The 6,831-nt window shown below is 35.9% G+C and overlaps 1 pseudogene; it reads right to left on the bottom strand.

The window, feature by feature from the left end:
- Positions 1 to 1,906: 1,906 nt before the first annotated feature.
- Positions 1,907 to 5,171, bottom strand: LOC111616168 (annotated as a pseudogene).
- Between the last annotated feature and the right edge of the window lie 1,660 nt (positions 5,172 to 6,831).

Below are 6,831 nucleotides of genomic sequence, written 5' to 3'. Positions count from 1 at the left end.
TTTTTTCACACGTTAAAAAACATTAAAAATTATTAAAATTTAACTTTTATTCAAATTGTATTGTTCTCTCAGGTTTTATATATCTTTTTAACATTAAATTTATTATTTATTTAAAATATTGTAATTTTTAATGAGATTAAACTTAGCTATTTTTTTTATTAAAAATTCACTATTAAAAAGTTAATACAACATACATATAGACACACACCGGTGTATGTGTGAAGCAAATAACTTAAAGTGGTCATAATTAAAAAGTAATTGTTCAGAACTGTTGAACAAATATCAACCAAATTTGATGTCTATACTCTCCTAAGTATGCGTTTTCTATTTTCGGGAAAGAGGTTTAATTCAAAATTCAGCCAGTAGGTTGAAATTTGGCGTTGTTGTTCTCTTAATATGCGCATTACATGTATTTTCTAATGACTTTTGAATATAAAAGAAGTAAGTTCTTCACTATTATTTGATAGGTGGACGATCAGTCAAAGTGAGTTGTATTATTCACTTTGCCTGATCCTGTTGTTTTTCATAGTTTTTATGAAATTCTGTCGAATTGTTATGTTATTGTTGGATTTCAGTATAAATAATTTTTTCTTTTTCTTATTTTGTAATCGCCGTGTGGGGAGTTTTGAGAACTATCCTGGAAGGCGCGAAGTTTGTTTTTGGGGCCATCCATTTTGCTGTGTTGGGTAATGCTTGGACCTGTTTTGTTAATATCTTTCTGTATGTACTGTACTGTACCGTCTTTAACAAGACAATAGATTTTATTAAACTGTATCGGTAAATTATAAAGTGGTCTAGAAATCTTTATGTCCATGACAGTTATACTAATAACAATTTATATTTATTTCTACATTGAAATATGAGCAAATATAGATTATTGTCCTTATATTGATACAATTTCTACATGCAAAATTTTATTTAGTGATGATGCTAGAATTTGATGTTTATTTCTTTTCGTTTTATCAATGCATATTTCCTAGTCTATAAACTTACCATTTTATATTAAAATACAAAATGGCTACATTTTTGAGAATTCGTACTGATCTTAACATATCAACTGAATATGTATACAGTACAGATATATACTTTTCCTTATCTCTCCGACCTGTGAGTACTTCAGGGCCTTGTTTTAGTAAGTCAATTAAGAGGTCATACCCACTAGTGGCCAAGCCGTCTTCGTATGCTGAACACATGCAGTTCGGTTGTGGGTTCGCGCCTCGCTTGGACGGACTGGCCACGTGGAGTTTTCGGGTTTTCTCCACGTCTGTAACGCCAAGATAGGAGCCAGTTTCCCTTAAAAAAGTTCTCCCGGAAGGCATCACCCCTAGGCAGATCGCCCAAGTGTTTCGTTGCCATAACTTAACAAACAAACAATTATGGGTTCAGCTAGGCCCACAATGGAGAGGCGGGTGGTGAGGGACGAACAGCCAAAAAAATTCTTGGGTCCATATCGATTTCGGATACCCAGAACTATCACCCTTAGTCAGTGGCGCGTAATCCAATTGGTTGGGGCTCCAAACCAATTTTTTTTATAAGAAAGTATTTCCTTCAAAACTTATCCGGAGAAAAATGTCTGAAGTGAACACTGTATATGGGACCTCCTAATTCCAATTTGCCTGGACCTTGTGAAGCTATAATGCGCCATTGCCTTTAGTCGCTTGGCTATTCGCCTGTCAAATCTATAAGTTAGATTCAATTTTACATATTTTAAGTTGATATATTGAAGTAATTTCATATTGATTAATACAAAAGGGAGTCACGAATCCTGGTGTTACTCGATTTGGAATCCCCTAGTTGACTAAATACGATCTTGATGTTGACATTTGTTTTTTCAAAAAAATGTTGTGGATATTTTTCTAATATTCTAATAAGTCACTACTTCCAAAAATGTTGAAATAAACTGAAACTTTAATAAATTTTAACTTTTAACTCTACAATTTTGACGTTTAAACAAAATATCATTTGAAAAGAACTGCTGTTTGAATAAATACAAAGCAACATGGCAGCCGTTATAAGAAATTCTTATACGAAATACATGGAATTTCTGATCTTGCTATCGACTTCGACTGCATACTTGAAGTTGTTTTCCAATAATACCTGTTCTTCGGAAAGGTCAGAACTACAATTGGAATCGCTGTTGCTGTCCATATCTTCCCATCTGGACATCAGATGCTGTTTGGCACGGTAGGCTGCCAAATGAGCGTACATAACAGGGCACGGGATGGAAATGCTTCGAGTGCATCTGACGTAAGTGTGGCACAAATAATACGACAGGGTTTGCAATTCGTCGACCGTAAAATTGTTATCGTCCCACAACACCGTGTAAATGGGCGGGCCTGCTGGTGCCCTGGATGCCGGTGTGGCTACAGATGAAAAAATCGAACTGGTCGGGGTGGACAATGTCCGTATCCACGATGGTGCCCGGGGGGATATTCCGATGTTTTCCCACTCCGTCTTCCAAATTTTCTGGTATAAAACGAGTATGGTGTCGTTTGCCCACGACGACGAAAGTAATGGGTGGTTCGTATACTTCCGAAGGATTCATTTCTGTGCAGGCATCGCGCATTAGCATCAATTCTTTGTTCACCGCTTTAGAAAATTCACCTTCGCTCAATCCGTCTCTGTAGAATATAATTTTTTCGGGTCTTTGTCCTCCGGTGTTTCGATAGAACGAGATTAATAAGTCTTTCATCATCTCTTTCATGTTCTCGATGATCTCTATTCTGTTCTTTTTTCCGTTCTTCTGCACGCTGACAGTTGCGGCATATCTACTTGGATAATTGTCCAAACTTCCCACCAAAGCGGCAATCGATGATTTGATTTTATCATGTTGAGAAGGATGAGTACAATCGGCACCGATGATGATAACTGGTTTGTCGAAAATCTTGGGGTTGACTACCGGCGACAGGATGTTGTTAACTCCACCCAATTTGGCGTTGATTTTTTGGCACAAATTGCAGATTAATTGGGCGTTACACTTCTTGCCTGAAATATTCGCGTCTTTAACGCATTGGGTGATTAGTCCCATCCTTATTTCCGCTACTTCTTTAATTTCGGCGTAGACGCTTCCTCTTCCTCGAGATGGGAGGACGATCATGATCAACTGAATCCTGGGCCACGAAGATATTATGCTTTTGAAAAGTCTCTCTATGGAATCGTTGGCCGGGGAATATTCTCTTACGTAGCATGGTTTGTTAATAATCATGCCAAATTTCTTTCCTCCTTGGCAGATCATCCGAGCAAAATTTAACATGTCCGTTTCCTTGCAGACATTCCAGGACATGCTGACAAACGCCCACCACTCTACGTCGATGGAATGATAGAAATTCTTCTCTCTAAGATCCCAAGCGCCGTTCTTTGGGAGAATTTCTTCGAATTGGCCATACCTGACCACAGGTGGCATTAACACTCGTCCGTCTACACGCACCGGTTGACTGTTTATGGTGATGCCAAATTTCCGATTAAGTTCCTTGTTTTCTTCACAAGTCTGTTTAACAGCTTTCGTGATGTCATTAAATCGAACTTGCGGGGGTCTGGCAGTGTTTCGTATCATCTCTACCACTTGTTTATCGTCCATCTTCTTATTGCAGTGTTGACCCGGACAAACTTCGCAAACCTCGAGAGGGAAATAAGAGTATTTAGTTGTATTTCCCACACAAACGCAAGGAAGATGCGAGTATCGAAGTTCCCCGTATTGCATCTTGAAGTAATCAAGAACGGAGATCTGAAATGGCAAATTTTCTCGTTCCCAAGTGAAGTAGACGTATCTTGCAGGTTCGTCCGTGACGCTGTTAATCTTGTATGTCTTTTTATATTGCAAGTGGTTAACTGTAATTTTCAGAGACTTCAACTCTTTTCGAAGTATTTTTATCTGGCGAACGTTGAGTTCTCTGTCCTGTTTGACGTTAGTATTTAGAACTTCTTCGACGAAATTTATCAATGGTCCGCTTTTATAAAACGTAGTAGCCGATATGTCGACGTTCAGCATGGGTTTCCATTGAGCTATGCGAACGCTCTGATGGTAACCGAACCAGATTTCTCGACCTCCTCCCATCGAAATCCTTTCTTTATCGCTCGAAGAAGAAAAAAACGACCTGCCGATAGGTATCAGAGATTTTGCAGGTCCGTGGCGCATGATGGTATCGATGGCCATGATGGTCTCTTCGGAATTTCTGAGGTTTCTTCCTCGAAGAGGTTCTAGATCGATTCTCGGAAGAGCCATTTTGTCTTTACAGACGGGTTTTAAAACCACGTTGTAATTACATATTCCCTTATTGCTCTTTAGCGATACGGAGAACGTCTTCTGTTCATCGATGGGCATTAGATTGCAACTGAACAAATTCTTTTTTCCATCGAAGGCGACGGGATAGTCTCGAAATAATTGAAAATTTGTCAAAAGACTATCAATTACTCTCCTGTTTTCTCTGGTGTCGAGACAGTTGTATTTTTTATAAGTTACGGACTGTTTCTTATTCTTTTGCAGAGGAATAATATCCACGTCGTAATGGTAAATATAATTTTTGTCTATCTTCATTTCGAAGTAGTTGCTTACGATTTTGATCCTCCTGCCAGCGAACCCGAATCCCGGTCTCGGTGGGAAAATTTCCTGGAAACAAACGTCCTTTGGTCTTACGACTGCTTTGTCCCTCTTGACGTCTCTGTATCTGATATCGGTAGATACAGACAATAACTCCTGATTGCCCAAAGGAGAGAGTATAACATTGCTTTTCAATAAGTTAACGTTATTATCTTTTGTCTTCGAAAGTGTCCCGACGTTTAAAATCTTCTCGATGACGTCGTGTTTTTCTTCGGCTAACGGAATAATAAAAATATTTATTTATAAATATATTAAAATTTAAAATATTTACTAAAATTTGAGAATTTGTAGGAATGGAAGAATAAGGGGACGCAACAAGAAGAACGGAAGATTCTAAAGACGCCATCGTATGATGGAAATAGACAATGATGATAATATTAAACAACGTTTTAATTAATTTCAAATACTTTTTACCTTCATTAATTCTTCTCTTGGTTCTTTTAATCACAAACTCCATTTTCACTTTCGATCTGCTTAGAATTTCAATATAAGGAATCAAACTCAAAAATGCTAGAACGTTTATTGGAATGTTTTACTTTCGAAAATATTCAAAATTAGAAACAACGAACTCTCATTTATTAATAAAAAATAATTTTATTATTATAAAATTGCCTAATTATTACAGTGTATTATTAATTTGATGAATTTTCAATTATTTAATTAATTATTACTGGAGCGGCAGCCCTTGAGAATTAGCCGGATTGCCGAGCGGTCAAGGTGCAGCCTCCTGCTCTGTGGGATCCGGGATCAAATCCGGACGGGTTGAAAAATCTGCAGGAATTTTTCGGGGAGTGGGCCGAACGGATATGTCGGCCCCCTTCCTCATCATTCGGCCGGCCTATGGTGGACCTGGCCAAACTTATAATGGGCTTGCTAAAATAGGCCATCTTAGTGCCCACAGGGAGGAAAGATTGGATGAGAATCAAGCTCGTTGTTTAAGTTGTACTTTAACGAAGCATTATTTATTTATTAAACAGATAGTAATTTTTGTATGATTTATATTACAGGAATCCTTATCTTTTGTACAAAACCTGAAGAAATAATCATTGCAATGTCCAACTTTTGACAGAAAATGTAAAAGATGAATTATATGAAATGATGATTATGTCAGGATCTCCTGTTTCTTCTTAATCCTGGAAAACAGTGAAAATTCAAATTTTTTGAATGGTAAATTCAATCAAGATCGAATACTTATCAAAAACTTTACAATAACCAATTATTTTTATGTGGAGAATAAATAAATTTTACCAACACTAACCTCTCTTGGATTTTATTTTAATTTATTATTACTTTTTAAGTAGTCATGCATGTTGAAAACAATGTTTTTAAAATTTAAAAACAAAAATTTTATTTAAAATTTTAATATAGTAGAGCGTCGATTTTCCGAATCAATTGGGGACTGGGGTTGTCCGGATAACTGATATTTCGGATAACTGATTTACGTACGAAAAAATAGTTTAACGTATCCGATGTCGAAATTTTTATCCGTTGCGTGTCGCTTTGCGTTGAATTTTCGTCGATGTTAAGCCTAACAAAGACTATTGTATCGTTAAAAATTATTTTTTTATTTTGTACAAACAAAATAAATATATTGAAAAATATTAAAATAATAAAAAATTATACTTCAGATGTTAATTTAGTATCAAAAACGTAAAATATTTGAGTAGCCTAAGACATAGCCAAAGATTGCAGCGCCACAGCACTGGCGAAAATTTAAATTTGTCGACTGGATTTCTTTCGGATGATTGACGTTTCGGATGATTGACTGTCGGAAAATCGACGCTCTACTGTATATATTTATTTTTTCTTATGAAAGCATAGTAACCAATTGTATTATTATTGATTTTATTTTCTTCTGGAATTTTAGTAATTTCGAGATGTTGATACAATTTATATTTCATCATTTCTGGAACAGTTTTAATTATCTTTAATGAGTCCTTGTTTATGTTACAACTAAATTAAATATAATGTTTACAATTAAATTAAATACAAAATACTGTGATTGTAAATTATTTTTGATTGCTTAAATACGCTCAGCAATCCTACCTATTAACTTTCTCTTAGTTTCATCTACATAATTTATTACATATGAACAATCAAATATTTATACACTAGCGGGTAAGCCCGGCGTTGCCCGGGCAAAAAGTAAGTACAAACATTAAGATTATTAGATTATTTCGGACTACTAACTCTTATATTATATTATATTGTAGTATTTGATTTATATAACTACA

This window comes from Centruroides sculpturatus, unplaced genomic scaffold (genome assembly GCF_000671375.1).
Source record: "Centruroides sculpturatus isolate CEXI.00-Female unplaced genomic scaffold, Cexi_2.0 scaffold2773, whole genome shotgun sequence".
NCBI lineage: Eukaryota > Metazoa > Arthropoda > Arachnida > Scorpiones > Buthidae > Centruroides > Centruroides sculpturatus.
Note: the sequence above shows the minus strand (reverse complement) of the source record. Positions and strands in the feature narration are given on the sequence as shown.